The following is a 22,044-nucleotide window of genomic DNA, read 5'->3' as shown; positions in this document are numbered from 1 at the left end:
AGTTTCAAGTTATTCTTTCCTATCTTCAATTTCCCCTTCATCAGATCAGCAAACAAAAGTATATTACATAACAATTCCTTTCTGTTTTCATGATTTGGCAGCTGCACCAAACTAAAAGTACATAGTATATCTATTTTGTGAATGAACATATTTATGATAAAAAAAACATGATTTACTGTAAAGATTACAGCACCCATCTACAATACTAATGTATAAACAGCAAAATACAGCAATAAAAATCTATTTTTGTCTTTTGTTTATGTTTAGAATCAGCTGATGGACGTTTATTACCGAAAGAATTTTTTTGGAAAACAATTTAGTTGCTAAATGAAACGAATTTATTAATGGAATTATTATTATTTTTAACTTTGTACATAATAGTTTATAATATGATACAGTAATTCTTATTTCATTGAGAGAGAGAGAGAGAGAGAGAGAGAGAGAGAGAGAGAGAGAGAGAGAGAGAGAGAGAGAACAGCTTGGGATGAGAGTAACTGTTGAATAGCTTGAGAGAGCAGCTTGGGATGAGAGCAATTGTTGAATAGCTTGAGAGAGCAGCTTGGGACGAGAATACTGTTACTAGCTTAGAATAACATAATGAAATTTGTATTTTAAATATTTTTATGGTGATAAGAAATGAAACATGGATAGTGATAAGATATTCTTTTGTATACTGTTATAATGTGATAATCATTGAGTCAACTATAAAAGTTGTATTGAAGCACAGTTTCGTAAATCACAGAATAATAGATCAGTATTATAGTTTTTTCTGTAAGAGATGAGTATACATTTATAATAAAAAAAAATAGTTACTGTACTGCTTACAGTACGATACTGGAATATTAATGTAATCACATCAAAATAAAGTAATCATTGCATGCTGTAAACATGTAAAGTGTATTTTTGTCTTTTGAAAAATGCATTCCCCAAGGAATTATTCCTTGAAGAGGCTTTTTATAATGAAGATATGCTAATAATATATAAGATATGCATTTTATTATGAATATATGACAAATAATAATATAAAGGTAAAAAAATGGTTTGTATTACGTTTACGCTTCGTCGCCGATCACAAACAACAATACGATAATCTATGACAATTATCGTTTGTATGACTGCAGTGTTCAGAGAAGTCAATTACTTATACCAAAACAATAATGAAGTTCGAATTGAAAATTGATGTTTTCCTAAATGTTATTACTACTGTAATTACATTACTACTATTAACATTTCTAAAAGGTTAAGAATGACAAAGGTGCTGTGAAGTGTAACTCAATGTTTATATTTCTGCTGGTCGCTCAACTACAAGTTGATGTCAATGATGTGGAATTATTCCATGAATAGACTATATAGTATGAAGATATGCCAATAATATATAAAGTGAGAATGGTTTTATTACCTTTATTGTCAGTTAATATCATAATTTGAATCTGTTCATGCATTTGCTGGTTATCGGAACCGGACGAGGCTTAGCCTACAACGGACAAGCCCTCGATGCTGCGATTCATACCAGTGATATAAATTGAGAAGTGGTCCAAGGAAAAACCCGTGATTAACTGAATCCGTGATTGCTGATCCGCGACTAAGCGAGGGTATATAACAAATTGTAAAACGATCAAAGCAACACAGAGAAAATATTATCACAATATGATGCATGAATTCGTAACGAACGGAAGTGAAAAAAGTTTTCAAAAATTCACCATAAATCGAAATATTGTGCTAGACTTCCTGTTTGTTGCAAAATGAAGGTACAGTGGTACCTCGAGATACGAAAGGCTCAACTTACGAAAAACTCAAGATACGAAAGCAAATACGAAAAATTTTACGGCTCTACATACGAAAATTGCTCAAGATACGAAAAGTTGTTGCTGTAAAGTCCGAGATTCGCCTAGACCACCGATAACAATTTTGAAACTCGCGCGCCGCCAACTGAGTAGACTCGCCACCATTCTCCCGCTCTCCCATTGGTTCCTGATGCTAGTCACCGCCACGAGATCCTTCTCTCCTATTGGTCAGCATCCCTACCATGATGCATCTAAGTAGCAGCGTGCTTCTTCGGCCACTGCACGGCATCGTCAGTATCATAAGCACGCGGTATTAGTTCGTTATAACGATTTCGTTTATTAACGTAAATTCGTTAGTGATTTCGTTGTAGTATACTTTATCGTGTTGTCTGAGAACTTTACTACACACGTATACGTACTACATAACATAATTACGTACAGTATATACGTAGTCATGGGTCCCAAGAAACTTGAAATTCACGGAAAGAAGAGAATGCTCTCTTTGGAGACGAAGATGGAGATTATCAAGAAGTATGAAGCTGGTATGCGATTGAGTGTGATCGCCAAGGAATACGGCCGAAATCCGTCGACAATAGGCACCATCCTTAAGCAGAAGGATGTCATCAAAGCAGCTACACCTTCCAAGGGCGTCACTATTTTGTCCAGCAAGAGGACCCATGTGCACGATGAAATGGAAAGGCTTCTTCTTGTCTGGATAAAAGACAAAGAAATCGCTGGCGATAATAGGATAATCGAGACGGCAATCTGCCACAAGGCCAGTGCTATTTTTCGGCGATTTGATTGCCCAGGCCGAAGACGACGGAGGAGAAGGGACATCAACGCCAACCCCAGACTTCAAGGCTTCGCATGGGTGGTTCGAGAAATTCCGTAAACAGACTGGCATCCATTCGGTGGTGCGGCATGGGGAGGCGGCCAGCTCGGACACAAAGGCGGCCGAAGCCTTTAAAACACGTTCGACGAGATGATGATCAACGAAGGCTACAGTTCTCAGCAAGTCTTCAACTGTGATGAGACTGGCCTTTTTTGGAAAAAAAGGCCTCGTCGGACCTACATCACGCAGGAAGAGAAGAAGCTACACGGGCATAAGCCTATAAAAGACAGGCTTACGCTCGCACTTTGTTCCAATGCCAATGGGGATTGCAAGGTGAAGCCCTTACTTGTCTATCATTCCGAGACTCCTCGAGCCTTCAAGGCCCACAAAATGCTTAAGGAGAAGCTTCCAGTGATGTGGAGGGCTAATGCGAAAGCCTGGGTAACGAGGCTTTTGTTCACCGAGTGGGTAAATGTGTGTTTCGGCCCGACAGTGAACAAATTCTTGGAAGAGAAGTGCCTCCCTCTGAAATGTCTGCTGGTGTTGGACAATGCCCCTGCCCACCCTCCTGGCCTCAAGGAAGATATCCTAGCAGAGTATTCCTTCATCAGAGTTCTTTATCTTCTGCCTAACACCACCCCTCTCCTCCAGCCCATGGACCAGCAAGTGATATTGAACTTCAAGAAGCTGTATACGAAACATCTTTTCAAGAGATGTTTCGACATCACCGATACTACAAACCTCACCTTGCGTGAATTTTGTAAGGGGCATTTCGACATCGTCATATGCATCCGACTCATCGACCAAGCTTGGCAGGAGGTTTCGAGGCGAACCTTGAATTCCTCGTGGAGGAAACTCTGGCCTGATGCCGTATCTGCCCGAGACTTCGAGGGATTCGACATGGGCAAAGCTGGTGCTGCAGATTCAGGAACAGTTGACGATCCTGAAACTGTTTCACAACCAGATCTTGACGAGATCGTTGCACTTGGCAAGTCCATGGGGCTGGTTGCCGACGAGGACGACATCAATGACCTTCTCAAGGAGCACCAAGAGGAGCTTACGATGGATGACCTGAAGGAGTTGGAGGCTACGCAACATAACGTCGTTCAAGAGGAGTTCTCTAGCAGCAGCAAGAAGGAGGACGACGACTCTATGACAACAGCTGCTTTTCATAAGGTGCAATCATTCGTAGAAAAGAGACACCCCGAAAAGGCTTACACAGGTCGTATGCTTGCACGGTTCGATGACGTTTGCCTGATTCGTTTCAGGAACATTGTCAAAAGCAGGCAGAAGCAATCTTCCTTGGATAGTTATTTTTTAAAGAGGGCTTTAGTAGGAGTAGTAAGCAAAAAGGAAGAACCAAGTGATACTAAAAAACAGAAAGTTGAAAATGGTGAAGTTGAAATTTTGTAAGAAAAAAAAAAAAAAAAAAAAAAAAAAAAACACGTACAGTATAAAAAAAAATAAACAAAAATGTAAAAATAAAAAAATGGAAAAAAATTTTAATTTTAAGTTTTTTGTAGTTAAGTGTTACAGTTTTGTTAGTGTTTCATAAAGTTTAGTTTATGTTTTCCTTACATTTTTTTATGTGTTTTGTAAAGTTAAGTGTACGTACGTATCTGCCGTTTGTCCTCCTCCTCTGTCGCCACTTTCGGAGATAGCCTCGCTCGAAGGTAAGCTCCCACATTATACTAAAAACGTATGTATGTACATAAAGTATTTCTTGTATACCATGTACACTAATACACTTTATTTACAGGTATATTAGCAGTACGTATTATGTTAGGTATTGAATGGTCCAAATTGTTGTAGTATTTCATTGTTTATAGGTCAATTTAGCTTTATTATGAAATATACTGGGTTGTTTTTGGAGGGCTTGGAACAGATTAGCCATTTTACATGTAAAATGCGGTCCAAGATACGAAAATCTCATGATACGAAGGCCGCCTCGGAAAGGATTAATTTCCTATCTCGAGGTACCACTGTAATTGATTGAATATTACTTGACTGTAAGTGTTGTAGCTTACAATTAGAGTTTTCGACCATTTCAGTCGAGTTAAAGTTGACCAAAGGTCAAATTTTTTCTATTTATTGTGATTTATGAAAATATTTCAAAACTGATAAAAGCTACAACCATGGGTTATTATTTTTTTGTATTCTACATAAAATTGCGCATATTTTCATATATAAAACTTTATGTAACGGCTAATATAAAACATTGCAAACATTACGACAATCGGACGAAATATTTTTTTTCAAAAATTTACCTTAAATCGAAATATTGTGCTAGAGACTTCCAATTTGTTGCAAACTGAAGGTAAATGATTGAATATTACTAGAATGTAAGGGTTTTAGCTTACAATTGCGTTTTTTGACCATTTCGGTCGAGTCAAGTTTGACCGAAGGTTGAAATTTTGGCACTTATCGTTATTTATATGAAAATATTTCAAAACTGATAAAAGCTACAACCATGGGTTGTTTTTTTTTTTTGTATTCTACATGAAATTGCGCACATTTTCATATATAAAACTTTATATAACGGCTACTATAAAACGGTGCAAACATCATGACAATCGGACAAAAGAATTTGATTTTTTTCGGCAGAGTTACCACGCTGACGTAAGGAAAAAGTTTTTTTTTCAAAAATTCACCATAAATCGAATATTGTGCTAGAGACTTCCAATTTGTTGCAAAATGAAAGTAAATGGTTGAGTATTACTACAATGTAAGAGTTTTAGCTTACAATTGCGTTTTTCGACCATTTCGGTCAAGTCAAAGTTGACCAAAGGTTGATATTCTGGCACTTATCGTTATTTATATGAAAATATCTCAAAATTGATAAAAGCTACATCTATGGGATGTTTTTTGTTGTATTCTACATTAAATTGCACACATTTTCATATATAAAACTTTATGTACGGCTAATATAAAACGGTGCAAATATTACGACAATCGGACGAAAGAATTTCTGATTTTTTTGGCAGTTACCGCGCGGATGTAAGGAAAAAGTTTTTTTCAGATAATAACAATTTTGCTAAGACAATTTGTATTTTTCATAGCTACAAACCTGAGGTCTTAACAGTAGGATAATTTCTAGCACCTAGCTGGATTCAGCTGAAATGCAGATGAAAGCAAGGAATCTTGTGATATCTACCAACACATTCCTAGATCGCTCATCTAAACCAGTCTTTTTCTTAACCGCCTGGGCGAGAGTTGTGTTTTCCTCTCTTGGCCTTTACCCGGTTCATTGCCAGTTTCGTTTCTCTTAATATGTGTGTGTGTTTTTACCTGGTATTATGGCTTCTTCTGCTCCTTCTTGGCGTCAGCGTATGTGCCCCGGAGTTCCTGGGTTTCCGTGATCTCGTTTTTTGGCTTCGGCAGAGACAGACCCTCACATCACATGCCGCAGGTGTCGCTCAAATTTTTGTAAGATTACGAATCCTTGTACGTAATGCCGGGCATGGCCAAAGGAGCAGTGGAGGAAGTTTTATGGTAAGAGGGAACATAGGAGAGTCTTCACTCTTCCTACTTGGGAGGGCTTTGCTCCTATTCCCGATGTTTCATCTTTCACAGTAGTCAACCCCCATAGTAGCATTGTCCCTGCATCTCCTTCCTTTTCTTCCATTGATTCGTCGATGGAAGTATAGGGAGGTCGCCAGGGTAATTTTTGTAATGTAGCCCCCTCTTCCTCAGGAGCTTTTTTGGTTCCCGAGAAGGGTGAAGTTTTTTCATCACTCTCTTCTCTTCCAGAGTCAGAGGCGTCCAAAATGGTGGCGATTTGGAAGACTCTTGGGCTTGGGGGTACCCCGTCCTTGAAGGGGTTGCTAGCGCATTTTGTGGAGGTTCACACCTCCCCCTTCCCGGTCCAGCCAGGCCATCCCCACCTCCTCCCGGCCTCGTCTTCGCGGGTGTGTGCAGTCGGCCATCTTGTATTGCTCCGCCAGTATCTGCCGCCGCTTTGTATCAGAGTGACGCTGCGGTGTCGGCCCCATTGATGACGTCACGGGGTCCATCTTTGTGTATTCCTCCGCCAGTGGCGTCTTTCCCCCTCGCACAGAGGGGAAGCTGTGACGTCACCCCCGCTTGTGACATCACTCTCATCGATGATGTATCTCCCAGTCACCTCCTCCGATCCACCTCGCTTAGCCACGATGTCATCAATGCCGCCCAGTTCGCAACATCTCCCTTCCTTGTCTTCGGAGCCTTCTCTGGCACATCAGTCTGAGGTCATATGCCAAGCAGTGCTTCAGGGGATGGATGGACTCTGTATTGGATGTGAAGCTGGCTGCCTTATTGGTTGGGAGGACTGGTAGGAAACGCGTTGCTTCGTCCCCGCCTTCCGAGAAGAGTGCACATACGACTAGTGCTGTCTTCCTCTCCCTCTTCCCCCTCTACGCCTCATCGGCGTATTAAGCGTTGGAAGGCTAAGGACTTTGCCCTTCCTTCGCCATCGAGGGAGGAACAACGCAGACGTGTTCCCGAGAGTGCTGTGGTTTCGGGCAGTGTTAGTGGTGTATGTTCTGCAGGGGTTGCTTTGCCGCCGAATCTCAAACGTGCAACCATCCCAACCTCCCCCCCACCCTCCGTCCTTGCACATCGCGTGTTGCAACCTCCCCTGCCCGTGCACGTGATGTTAGTGCTCCTTCTTCTACAAGGCCTATTTGTCGCCGTAAAGATCTGAAGGCACCTGTCAAGAGGAGAAGGTAGTGAGCATGGATTTGGTGCAGCCAGAGTGTTTGCCTGCCTCTCTAACTGGTGCTTCCAAGAATTCGCCTATAAGGGATTCTCCGTCAATCTCGAGTGCTCGAGTTTTCCCCCCCATCTCACATATGTTCGGCCGCCACACCCGTGACCATTCATGGACGTCTGGAGTCACCTGTTGAGGTAAGTGATGTGCCTAGTGTTACAGTGGGTCCGTCTCGGAGGCTGACACTTGGACCCAGCCCAGATAGGTTAGTAGGGGTTTCGCACTGTTTGGCTGCTAACCCTCCTGTGAATTTTAGTGAAGAAGGCACATTAGAAGAGCCTACACATTTAGAAGAGCCTACACATTCTTCACGTCATTGGTCGCCGGTGCCAGAGCAGGAGGAGGGAGACACGCAGGAGTTTCTGTCTTTCTTTTCGGAAGTTGTTGATCTCATTCGTGGGTTCAACAATTTCTGCCAAAGCTAAAAAATAAGAACACGGAAACCCAGGAACTCCGGGACACATATGCTGACGCCGAGAAGGAGTAGAAAAAGCCATAATACCAGGTAAAAAAAAAAATAAATAAAAAATAAACTCTCCGATGTTCCCTCTTACCATAAAACTTCCTCCACTGCTCCTTAGGCCATGCACAGCATTCCATACAAGGATCCGTAATCGTACAAAACTTTGAACGACACCTACTGCATGGCTTGTCTTCTCTTCCAGAGTCAGAGGCGTCCAAAATGGCGATTTGGAAGACACTTGGGCTAGGGGGTACCCCATCCTTGAAGGGGTTGCTAGCGCATTTTGTGGAGGCTCGCACACCCCCTTCCCAGTCCAGCCAGGCCATCCCCCCTCCTCCCGGCCTCATCTTCGCAGGTGGGAGCAGTCGGCCATCTTGTATTGCTCCGCCAGTGTCTGCCGCCGCTTTATATCGGAGTGACGCTGCGGCGTCAGCCCCGTTGATGAAGTCAAGAGGGCCATCTTTGTGTATTCCTCCGCCAGTGGAGTCTCTTTCCTCCTCGCACAGAGGGGAAGCCGTGACGTCACCACAGCTTGTGACATCACTCTCATCGATAACGTATCTCCCAGTCGCCTCCTCTGATCCGCCTCGCTTAGCCACGACGTCATCACTGCCGCCCAGTTCGCAACATCTCCCTTCCTTGTCTTCTGAGCCTTCTCTGGCACATCAGCCTGAGGTCATATGCCAGGCAGTGCTTCAGAGGCTAGACTCTATATTGGATGTGAAGCTGGCTGCCTTATCAGTTGGGAGGACTGGTAGGAAACGCGTTGCTTCGTCCCCGCCTTCCACGAAGAGTGCGCACAAGAAACTAGTGCTGTCTTCCTCTCCCTCTTCCCCCTCTACGCCTCGTCAGCATATTAAGCGTTGGAAGGCTAAGGAATTTGCCCTTTCTTCGCCGTTGAGGGAGGATTAACGCAGACGTGTTCCGAGAGTGCTGTGGTTTCGGGCATTGTTAGTGGTGTGTGTTCTGCAGGGGTTGCCCCCCTTCGTCCTTGCATATCGCGAGCGTTGCAATCTTCCCTGCCCGTGCACGTGATGTCAGTGCTCCTTCTTCTCCAAGGCCTATTCGTCGCTGTAAAGATCTGAAGGCGCCTGTCAAGACGTCGAAGGTAGTGAGTACGGAGTTGGTGCAGCCGGAGTGTTTGCCTGCCTCTCTAACTGGTGCTTCCAAGAATTCGACTATAAGGAATTAAACTCTAATTTAAAAGAACAAAACAAATATTTACAAATCCGATTACTCAAAAAGAAATTACTAGTAGAATTAACAGGAAATCAAAGTAATCGAATTCAATACCCAATTATGTGCCCAGCTAATTGATTCAAGTGGCCTGTGCTCCAGTCCGCCAAGCGAGCTGGAGGCTGGGAGCAAATGTTCACAACTGCATCACACCAGGAAAATACCTCCATCTGCCGAGGTCATGCAAGATCTCTCTGTAATGTACCAAAGTAGTGCCAAAGCAAAAAACGCAGCAGTTAATACTCGACTGATGGGAACATACCTACCCAGGGCTGCCCACAGCCAAACAGTAACAACATTCTCTCCTATGTTTCAACCTCTACACTTTGTCTCTGCAAAGAAAAGTGATGGGTACCACAGGCACAGCAAACAAAACAAAATGTGTTGCCCTAATTGCAAACATTTGGCCTACAAGAAAGTTTTAACACTCACAAATTACTTTAAATGTAATTATATTTACCGCCAGTTTGCGACTAGTCTATGATTAGTAAACAAACTCCCAAAAGTAAAGTATGACCTAATGGAATGATGCAACATTCACAAATTACTTTAAAGGTAATCATTAATGAGCAACTTGCACGTATCCTTACCCCAGTAATTAATTAACCCTCAAACGCTGAAGCGATATTTTAAAAATCGTCTCCCGCATGCCGGCGGCGTTCGAGAGCGAGCGCTGAAGCGGAAAAATTTTTTTTTCAAAAAATCACAGCACGCTTACTTTTCAAGATTAAGAGTCCATTTTTGGCTCCTTTTTTAAGCATTGCCTGAAGTTTAGTATGCAACCATCATAATTTAAAAAAAATATCATTATCATATATAAATAAAGGGATATATGACAGCGCAAAAAAAAATTTCATATATAATTGTATACAAATCACGCTGTGAGCAAAACGGTTAAAGCTAACAAGTTAATTTTTTTTGTATTGTACACTAAATTGCAATCATTTTGGTATATAACACATTGAAAACGATCAATGCAACACAAAGAAAATGTTATCACAAAATTATGCATGAATTCGTAACGCGCAGATGTAAAAAAAAAAAATGTCAAAAATTCACCATAAATCAAAATATTGTGCTAGAGACTTCCTGTTTGTTGCAAAATGAAGGTAATTGACTGAATATTACTAGACTTTAAGTGTTGTAGCTTACAATTGCAGTTTTTGACTATTTTGATTGAGTTAAAGTTGACGAAGGATGAATTTTTTCTATTTATCGTTATTTACATGAAAATATTTCAAAACTGATAGAAGTTACAACCATGGGTTGTTTATTATTGTATTCTACATGAAATTGCGCACATTTCCATATATAACACTTTATGTAACGGCTAATTTAAAATGGTGCAAACATTACGACAATTGGACGAAAAAATTTATGATTTTTTCGGAACAGTTACCGCGCGGACATAAGGAAAAAGTTTTTTTCATAAATTCACCATAAATCAAAATATTGTGCTAGAGACTTCCAATTTGTTGCAAAATGAAGGTAAATGATTGAATATTACTATAATATAAGAGTTTTACCTTACAATTGCGTTTTTCGACCATTTCGATAGTCAAAATTGACCGAAGGTTGAAATTTTGGCATTTAGCGTTATTTATATGAAAATATTTCAAAACCGATAAAAGCTACAACCATGAGTTGTTTTTCGTTGTATTCTACATGAAATTGCACACATTTTCATATATAATACTCCATGTAATGGCTAATATAAAATGGTGCAAAAATTATGTCAAAGTGATGAAATAATTTCTGAGATGTGTCACTGATGCTTTTTAGTGCGAGAAGAAAGAAATTCGCACTTGCGCGCCTGGGTAATGATTTTAAACAAAACAACGCCTTGATCCGTGAGCTCCCAGCATCCCCCAAGGTGCGTGATTCAAAAGTTTTTCCTAGTAGGCCTATAACTATTTTTCCGCGAATTTTTAAAAAAAACTTTTTTATATCGATGTACCATACGTCCAATCGAAACCCAACAGACAATTTATATCGACGTTTAATATGTCCAATCGGCGTTAAAGGGTTAAATGCTAAGGTTTTGGGATAAAAGAATGGTATATGGTATAACATTCGAGAATTACTTTAAGGTAATCATTTACCGTTGGCTTCACAATAGCCTATGTCTGGTGAACAATCACAAATGCAAAAGAATTGCCCTAATTGAATGGTATTACATTCAATAAATAAGGTTAAGGTAATTATTAACCAGAGACTTGCACATACCTTGAACCCAGTAAGCAAATCGTAAATGCCAAAGTTTTGACCTAAAGGGAACACTTGAGAAGTATTTTAAGGTAACTATTTACTGGCGTCTTGCTAACAGCCTATGGCCGTTCAACAAATTCTAAAAACAAAAGCTTGGCCTGAAGGAATGATGTAATATCAAGATTACTTAAGGCAATTATTAACCATAGACGTACATGTAGCCTAAGCCCAGTAAGCAAAAAAAAAATATCTACAAGTCTTTAGTCTACTTGAAAGGTGATACATTCAAGAACTATTAATAAGGCAATTATAATTATTTGAATAAAATAAAATAAAGAAAATACTTATCCTGCTCAAAGGCTATGAATGCATTCCAGTGGTTGTATAACACTACTGAAATCCAGTGATATAACCGGGAAATAAGAACAAGCTGCTGTAAGCACTTGATGTTTTGTCGTGCACAGCAGAAAACAGTATGAAGTGATTACCTAAGTCGTTCCTAGTCTGTATTGCTGTTGACGGACAGCAGTGTATACCTACACGAAGCCATCGAAGCGCTACCCATGAAATTTGAATTTAGGCTGCCATATGTATGGAAACATCAGCAATATGATTACTGGGTAGCTCACATATACAGACATGAGTTCATATTTAGTTCCTTGTTCATTGATACCAAAACCTTAGGTATTCAGAATAAAGAATGGGTCCTCGAAACTTGTGGCTTGACCTTGGACCAGAAATAATTTTGGGTTATTGGGATTAAAATGTAAGAACTTGAGCCTTTCATCACCTGTCAATTTCTTTGTAAAGCTTATTAAGGATGAAACAAGAGACTACACTATCAAAATACAAGTTTTGACATAGGAAAGACCTATTTTTGGTAGTTGCTGTTGAGTCCTTAAAACCCACCCACTTCCTTGACAAAAAGGCATGGGATATGGGCAAGGGATTATCCTGCACTGACCAACAAAGTAACGGCTCCCTGATCTCGTACCAGTCTGTATGTAAACAATATAGTGTACAGACAGTCCTCGGTTATCGGCGGGGGTTCCATTCCCACGGGTGTGCCGATAAGCAAAAACCACAGTGAACCCGAAACTCTGCCCTTTTTGGCACCATAATGGCACTTATGGCGCCAATAACCAGTTATCAGTGCCATAAGCACCCTTAAGGTGCCATAAATTGCTGATTTTATGGTACTAGACAAGCGCCATTAAAACCGGATTGCTGATAACCGAGTCCAGCGATAACACAGGACTGCCTGTGTGCACAGGCACAATACGTACTCACTTCCCCTTCTTGCAGGTTTTGATGTTGGAAAACTGGGTTTGGCTTCACTGAAGATAAGGAAAAATGCCTATTCATACTCCATCACATTATAATGATTTTCATAATGATATAATACCCAGCTACAAGACCAGCTAAAAGAGAATTCTTTGATATTAGTCTGGTGACCATTGAGCACTGGTAGACCATGGAAGGGTAACTCCATGAGGACTCAACAGTGACTACCAAAAATAGGATTTCCTACATCAAAATCTTTTTTTTCTACAATTGCATACCTTGAATCATTTTAATGGCTGATCCTACTGGACATATTTCTGTTGTAAAAACAAACATTGTTAGGCAAGGAAGTTAGTTTGCTTTGTTGGGTGATATGGCTTCAACAACACCTAACGAAGATTTGGAACCATCCACAAGTGAACCTTTATGTCTTATTTACTAAGTGTTCAGGTTGCAATTTCTAATGATAAATAGTGATTTTAAAATCAATATTGTATTCTGAAATTGTGGGGAAAAACAATATTTACTTGCCTGATATATGATTTTACTTGCCTGATTCCTTTGATTTTAAAATCCATTTATGAGAAAGGAAGATATAAATATGATAGATTAATACTTACAAAGTACAACCAGCACTCCAAACATCAACTTTGAAGCCTGGGAAAATTCTAGCTCCTCCTGCAACCTCTGGAGGTTGAAATAGGGGAGAACCTTGACTTGTGGTGATATGATCGTTACCAGTAATGACATCCAGTTGCTGTAAAAGTCATAGAAATTCCCATTACTAAACAATGTACCACCTTATTTTCAAAAATTATGAAAAAAATACTCATAAACTTGTAAAAGCAGTGTACATGTCTAATTATATTATTTAATCAACCCAGTAACTGTAAAACCACTGATAATGAGGTCCATACATGATAATTTGTCATCTATACTTCCGGTAACTAATAAATGCAAGTTACATTACATGTACAGGTACTGATTCATATTGCTCATGCATACAGTATGCTTTAAGAGGCACACTGTAGATGGTATAATAGTTCTTTGCAGCTACTCAGCTTCACTGTTTTCTGCCTCTAACTTTTCTACTGCTCTCTTTGGTCTCTTCTCAACTTACTATTTTAATCGCCTTGCTGAAGTAATTTTTCAAATCTCATTTCCAATATGAATTAGCAGTCTTGTTCAACTACTTGACAGTTACACTAACCCTTGAAATCCCTGACTAAAATGTCACTCATAACATTTGAAAAGAGCATACACTTTGACTTCTAGTAGCACAAAGATGGTTTCTAAAGTGTTGCAGGATGGCTTAATTCCACCTACCAGGCAAGTGTGAACTGTTCAAAGAGCATATCATTCAACCCATCAAAAATTCAAATTCCTAAAAATTTTAACCTTTTCTCCTACTTTTTAAAAATGTAGTAGCTAACATAAATATCAGTAGTATATAATATGTATAAATATCACTGGAATTGTAATTTATCATACTTTTTCATGGCAAAAGAAAGTATAAGCCTGACTAATTTTTGTTTTTCATTTTCAAGGGTATCAAAATAAAGGACAACTATTTTGCTTCAAAATAACAACAAAACCAAATTCACTCATGACAAATATATTTACAGCTAATGATAAATAAAATTATTTCTTAATTAAGCTCATGAGCAGTAAGCCAGAACTGCATGCTTTCCCATATATGTACAACTGACCCTTTCTCTTCAATACTCTGAACAGTAAAATAAATCATCACATATAACACATGTACCACACACTGACAACCAGCCCGAGAAAAGTCTACTTGAGACTCAGAGGTCTGGAAAAACTAACCCCTATTAATAATAATAATAATAATAATAATAATAACCACACACTGACATTTGTTTCATTTTTTTTCTAGTTTTTTAAAATCAACAAGACATGCATATTATGGAAATTCCTTGCTAACTGATATGGCGCAATTGAAATATTGCTTATATATATCAAAAGCAATAGTTTTACCTTATCCATTCTAAAGTTTCTATTATAGTAATTCAAATGTACCAAAAATACAGTAAAACATATTTAATGACTATCTTTTGTCATTCTGCCTTTTTCCCTCAATAAGTATTGTTGGTTCAGGGGAAACCAAATAAAATTCTCATCATAACCTACCATAAGTTCTAACAAATAAACAACACAGTATCATATGCTTACCTCAGCAACTCCAAAATCTGATATTTTCAAAACACTCTCAGTATCTAGGAGAAGGTTCCCTGGTTTAATGTCCTTATGAATAACACCTCTGCTATGTAAATACTCCAGGCCTTCCACCAACTGTACAAAATATCTAGAAAAGTGGACAATTTAGAAATGTGTTTACTGGGTGAGCTTGAAGTAACAGATTACGTACTGCACGTCAGCAAAATATCATCACACAAATATGGGAAGTTCAGGAAAATGTTTCTGTTTACATGTTACTATGAAAAAAAGGAATCATTTATGCTGTTTTTATTAATACACCATACTTCTGCTTATTGAACTAAAGCTTTAAAGCAGTGGTTCTTAACCTTTTTATGACCACGCCCCCTCTAAGAGCGAGTTCTTTCTTTCACGCCCCCCTTGCATCTATGAGTAAAATCCCCTCCCAGATTTAAAGAAAAATAATAAAAAAAAATGAGGAAGAAAATGGGTTTCGAGGGATAGATAGGAGGGGAGGCTAATAATTACAAAACATGGTCAGCCCAACGAGCCTAACTAGAGTAGTAGACTATAGGAAAGTAACATTATAAGGCGATACTTTTGCATTTTTTCATAAAACTCTTGAATATATTAGTTCTCACTCTTGTTAAGAAAATAACGAATATAATTACAGAATTTTTTTCACTTTTCGCTAGGGCTCACGCCTCCCCTGGAAACTGCTGGCACCCCCCCTTAGGGGGACGCGCCCCCCAGGTTAAGAACCACTGCTTTAAAGTGAATAGTAAAATAAAACACGTATGTTTCAATGCCTTTATACAAATGGATAATTAATGACAAACTTTACTGAAACAAAGATACAGAAGCATAAGAGATATATCCAAATCTACAATAAAAAAAAAATTTGAGAAAATGTTAAGCCCACATCTTTCCATATACCAAGCAGCAACAACCCAAACAAGCTCAGAAATTTATACCAAATAAATCATTACAACTTCTAGAGTTGTTCATAGTGGTAGATTTCTGTTTCCTAATATTAGCAGTTATGACTTGGACCATCGACAGATGGTCTCTTGTTTACCACTCTTTCATAAGTTGTATTTTAAAAGAAATCTTTCATAGTATTCACAATTGATCCCTGATTCCCTTTTCTTTCCGAGAGCAACCAGATTAGCTGAACAGCAGCAGCACCAATATGTAGTAATGTCTCACTGTTCCAGAGGTCCTTATTCCTTACACTGTTGAAGCAAAGATGCAATGCATTACTACCCTAAGGCTATTCTTCTTGCATTTTAATACATTTTTATCTTTTTGTTAATTTATCAATTTATTTTTCTTTTTTTAATAAGTGAGATATCCTCACTGTATTTCCCTGTAGCTTCTCTTACTTCCTCACGAGCACCATACTCTTTGGAAGCTTGAATTTCAAGTAAGTGGCCTCTGTGGGCTTCTTCCAGAATAGTGTTCATCTTCTGAATAATAATAATAATAATAATAATAATAATAATAATAATAATAATAATAATAAGAAGAAGAAGAAGAAGAAGAAGAAGGATATGGGATATGCCAGTGGAAATTGTACCCATAATCATAGGAGCACTAGGCACGATCCCAAGATCCCTGAAAAGGAATCTAGAAAAACTAGAGGCTGAAGTAGCTCCAGGAATCATGCAGAAGAGTGTGATCCTAGAAACGGCGCACATAGTAAGAAAAGTGATGGACTCCTAAGGAGGCCGGATGCAACCCGGAAGCCCACACTATAAATACCACCCAGTCGAATTGGAGGACTGTGATAGAGCAAAAAATAAAAATAAATAAAAAATAAAAAAATAATAATAATAATAATAATAATAATATTAATGATGATGATAATAATGATAATAATAATAATAATAATACCCAAGAGCAAATACGGACAGACTATACATAACACGAAAGAAAGGAGGGAGAGGACTACTAAGCATAGAGGACTGCGTCAACATCGAGAACTGAACAGTGGGGCAATATCTGAAAACCAGTGAAGACGTGTGGCTCAAGAGTGCATGGGAAGAAGGACTGATAAAAGTAGACCAAGACCCAGAAATATACAGAGACAGGAGAATGACAAACAACAGAGGACTGGCACAACAAACCAATGCACGGATAATACATAAGACAGACTAAAGAACTGGCCAGCGATGACACATGGCAATGGTTACAGAGGGGAGAGCTCAAGAATGAAACTGAAGGAATGATAACAGCAGCACAAGATCAGGCCCTAAGAACCAGATATATCCAAAGAATGATAGATGGAAATAACATCTCTCCCATATGTAGGAAGTGCAATACAAAAAATGAGACCATAAACCACATAGCAAGTGAATGTCCGGCACTTGCACAGAACCAGTACAAAAAGAGGCATGACGCAGTGGCAAAAGCCCTCCACTGGAGCCTGTGCGAGAAACACCAGCTATCTTGCAGTAATAAGTGGTACGAGCACCAACCTGAAGGGGTGATAGAAAACGATCAGGCAAAGATCCTCTGGGACTATGGTATCAGAACAGATAGGGTGATACATGCAAATAGACCAAACATGACGTTGATTGACAAAATCAAGAAGAAAGTATCACTCATTCATGTCGCAACACCATGGGACACCAGAGCTGAAGAGAAAGAAAGGAAAAAATGGATAAGTATCAAGACCTGAAGATAGAAACAAGAAGGATATGGGATATGCCAGTGGAAATTGTACCCACAATCATAGGAACATTAGGCACAATTCCAAGATCCCTGAAAAGGAATCTGGAAAAACTAGAGGCTGAAGTAGCTCCAGGACTCATGCAGAAGAGTGTGATCTTAGAAACGGCGCACATAGTAAGAAGAGTGATGGACTCATAAGGAGGCAGGATGCAACCCTGAACCCCACACTATAAAGACCACCCAGTCGAATTGGAGGACTGTGATAAACAAAATAAAACAAAAACAAAAATAAATAACAATAATAATAATAATAATAATTCAACATCATCAGCTTCCTTAAAAATACAAAGCGCAACTGGAATACAGTACTTTTAAAAGCTCTGGGATAAGGCTGGCAGAGGTTAACATCAGGAGAGGGATTTTTCAAGGTGACTCACTGTCCCCACTAATCTTCGTAGTAGCCATGATCCCCATAACAAAAGTACTACAGAAGATGGATGCTGGGTACCAACTCAAGAAAGGGGGCAACAGAATTAACCATCTGATGTTCATGGGCGACAACAAGCTGTATGGTGAGGGCATCAAGGAAATAGATGCCCTAATCCAGACTGTAAAAATTGTATCTGGGGACATCAGGATGGAGTTTGGAATAGAAAAGTGTGCCTTGGTTAACATACAAAAAGGCAAAGTAACAAGAACTGAAGGGATAAAGCTACCAGAAGGGATTAGGATCAAACACATAGACGAGAAAGGATACAAATACCTGGGAATAATATAAGGAGAGGCTATAAAACACCAAGAAATGAAAAACACAATCAGTAAAGAATATATGCAGTCTTGAGGTGGTACTCAAGTCAAAACTCAATTCCAGAACTATGATGAAAGCCATAAGCACATGGACAGTACCAGCAATCAAACACATGAACAGTACCAGTAATCAGATACAGCGCAGGAGTTTTGGAGTGGAGGAAGGCTGAACCCCGCAGCATAGACCAGAAAACTAGGAAAAAAACGACAAAACACAAAGTACTACACCCAAGAGCAAATACAGACAGACTATACATAACACGAAAGGATGGAGAGAAAGGGCTACTAAACATAGAGGACTGCATCAACATAGAGAGCAGAGCATTTGGGCAACATTTGAAAACCAGTGAAGACAACTGGCTAAGGAGTGCATAGGAAGAATGGCTGATAAAATAGACAAAGACCCAGAAACATACAGAGACAGGAGAATGACAAACAGAACATAGGAATGGCACAACAAACAAATGCCTTGACAGTACATAAGACAGACTAAAGAACTGGCTAACGATGAAACATGGCAATGGCTACCGAGGGGAGAACTCAAGAAGGAAACAGAAGGAATGCTAACTGCAGCACAAGACCACATCCTAAGAACTAGATATGTCCAAAAAACGATAGATGGGAATAACATCTCACCCATATGCAAGAAGTGCAATATGAAAAACAAGACCATAAACCACATAATATTATGGGATATGGGATATGCCAGTGGAAATTGTACCTATAATCATAAGAACACTAGGCACAATTCCAAGATCCCTCAAAGGGAACCTGGAAAAACTAGATGCCAAAGTAGCTCCAGGATTCATGCAGAAGTGTGCTCCTAGAAACAGTGGACATAGAGAAAAGTGATGGACTCCTAAGGAGGTAGAATGAGACCCGGAACCCCACAATGAAAACCACCAGTCTAATAGGATGACTGTGATAGAAAAAAAAATTATTTCCCCCTAATTTTAACAGATCTTTGTCTGACTCTTGAGATCAAGTGAAGAATAGAATGCAAAGTAATTTTCAAGAACAATACAGAAAGAAGAGATCTCACTTATTAAAATAGAAAAAATGAATTAATACATTGATAAAAAAATATATTAAAATGAAAGATGAGTATAAGGGTAGAAATGCATTGCATCTTCACTTGAACTTCTTTAGTTCCAATTGCACGACATCCTCTGAGAGGCTGATCTACAGGATAATGGTTTGAGGGATAAAGGACCTCTGGAACTGAGAAGTTCAAAAGCGAGGGCCATTCACTGTATATTGGTACTGTTGTTTAGCGAATCTGGTTGCTCTCAGCAGATAAGGGTATCAGGGATCAATCGCACATTTGAAAAAGTGCTGTTGAAATACAACTTATGAAAAAGTGACAAACAAGAGACCATCCATTAATGGTCAAAGTCATAACTGCTACTACTACGAAATAGAAACCAACCACCACAAGCAATTCTAAAAGAAATAAATCTCTGGCAGAAGCAAACATCCACACTGGAGAACAGTATTCTTGTAAAAGAAGTACAAATCCTAAAACTTATGGCATTGATTTTATCACTGTTATACATATATGAGGCCTTACCAGCAATAGCTAATGTTCGTGCAGCATTTGTTGAAACATGATAATCCATCTTGCTTCATTTGAATTAGTATCTGAATTAGCAATTGTTAATAGTAGTGCAAAATGAAGTTTTCATAATAAAACTAATATTGTAATACTTACCTGAACACCTGAATTAGCCCTGGTCACTGACCAGCCCGAACTATATCCCCACATATTTACCCACTAAGTGGGTAATTTTTAACTGTCAGTGTCACCAATGCTGCATGTAAAATCTAGTCAAATGAGTTACCTGTGTAACTGTTGGCAACACTGCTGCAAATACCGGCCACCAGAGGCCTGGTTCCTCAATTAAATCATTCACTATCAAATTGAAGTGGGGAGGAGGGTGGGAATAATTGCAATACACTCCCTGAACACCTGAATTAGCCCGATTAACAACATTTACACGGAGGTGGGATCAATCTAATTCAGCCCAACCTGTCCATGGAACATACGCAGGTAACTCACTACAGCAGACTACAATGGGCGAGCAACATCCCACAAGAGCGAAGAGGTCGCAAAACGCAATCCAACTAACGCCCGTTACCAATACTAAACCTGGACTGGAGTCCGGAGCTGAAACTATATTGATCAAGTGAGGGAAGGAAGTACTACTCCCATAAGCTCCTGAATCATGGCCGAACCCACTTTGAATCTCTTGAAGGTGGAACAGAAAAAATCAACAGAAAAAAGTTGAGAAATAAGCAGGAGAGAGAGAGAGAGAGAGAGAGAGAGAGAGAGAGAGAGAGAGAGAGAGAGAGAGAGAGAGAGAGAGAAGAGAGAGACGAGAGAGAGAGAGAGAGAGAGAGAGAGAGAGAGAAGAGAGGAGGAGGGGAGAGATGAGAGAAGAGAAGTCACTATGAGTAACCACCGGAGCACCTAACGCCGACATTGTGCAGGTGGAGAACCAACTGTGCAGCACATACAGTGATTTAATGACAGGTTACGAACTGTGGAACCAATGGGAGTCGCAGAAGGGAATTACCAGCTACCCTAACGGAGGGGGCCGAGGGCACAAAAGCTGTTAACTCGTGCAGACGAACTGCCAACGGCTGGAGCTTCCCCAAGCAATTACTGCGGTAAGCCCCCCCCAAGCAATTACTGCGGTAAGCCCGTTACCTCTCAAACACTTAAGGTATAAAAATGGTAAATGAAGAAGGAAGATTACTAACTACCCTATGAAAGGAGTGGCCGATGACAACTAGTATCGATACAGTCAACGAAGGCACAGACGAATCTCCAACTGCCATAGCTCCCACAAGAACTACGGAGAACACATTATGTCTCAAAACAAGGGAAGGATGAAAATACGGAGTAGCGGAAGACTCCGCAACCGCCTTTGAAGCATCCACACCAGCAGCCTGAGAACTACAGGACCTGTGGAAGGTACTAAGAAAGCAGCTCCCTCCAGAATTACTTTCTTTAACCCTTACCTTACCTTACAGACCTTACATCTTGTTCGGGTTGCCCCAGGTCCCTCAGTATGAGGCACCTCTAATGTCTACCAGAGAGTTGCTAGTACATCTTCCGGTATATTTTGCATCTTCCAATCTTGGATGGTCTGGGATGCAGTTTAGATATTTGTCGAGCTTATTCTTAAACACATCTACGCTCACTCCTGTTACCTTCCTCAGATGAGCTGGCAACGCATTGAATAGACGCTGCATTATCGATGCTGGTGCGTAGTGGATTAATGTCCTGTGTGCTTTCCTTATTTTTCCTGGTATAGTTTTGGGCACTATTAATCTACCTCTGCTTGCTCTTTCTGATATTTTTAGCTCCATGATGTTTTCAGCTATTCCTTCTATGTTTCCATGCCTGAATTATCATGTAGCGTTCTCTTCTCCTTTCTAGACTATATAATTTTAAGGATTGTAGTCTTTCCCAGTAGTCAAGGTCCTTAACTTCTTCTATTCTTGCTGTAAAGGACCTTTGTACACTCTTTATTTGTGCAATATCCTTTTGATAGTGTGGGTACCATACCATATTGCAATATTCAAGTGGACTACGAAGAGAGAGAGAGAGAGAGAGAGAGAGAGAGAGAGAGAGAGAGAGAGAGAGAGAGAGAGAGAGAGAGAGAGAGAGAGAGGTCGAAACTCCCAAATTTCAGGATGAAATGATGAAAACTCTTGCTCTGCTGTGTTAATGGCAAAGAAACAGGATGAGCGAGAGAAGACTCCGAAGAATGACCAGATAAAGAAGATTGTGTTAAAGACATCAGAAGTTTTAACAGAAAAA

The 22,044-nt window shown here is 39.7% G+C and overlaps 1 pseudogene across 1 annotated transcript in view; it reads right to left on the bottom strand.

The window, feature by feature from the left end:
• Positions 1-22,044, bottom strand: part of LOC135217146 (serine/threonine-protein kinase stk11-like) — a 154,517-nt pseudogene that overhangs the window by 45,976 nt on the left and 86,497 nt on the right. The window contains exons 4-5 of the transcript XR_010315061.1: positions 14,748-14,880; positions 13,175-13,311 (exon numbers count right to left, since the gene is read on the bottom strand). The product of XR_010315061.1 is annotated as a serine/threonine-protein kinase stk11-like (transcript). The remainder of the gene's footprint in view (positions 1-13,174; positions 13,312-14,747; positions 14,881-22,044) is intronic.

Source organism: Macrobrachium nipponense, chromosome 7 (assembly GCF_015104395.2).
Source record: "Macrobrachium nipponense isolate FS-2020 chromosome 7, ASM1510439v2, whole genome shotgun sequence".
Classification (NCBI taxonomy): Eukaryota; Metazoa; Arthropoda; class Malacostraca; order Decapoda; family Palaemonidae; genus Macrobrachium; species Macrobrachium nipponense.
This window is presented reverse-complemented; position numbering and strand designations above follow the sequence as displayed.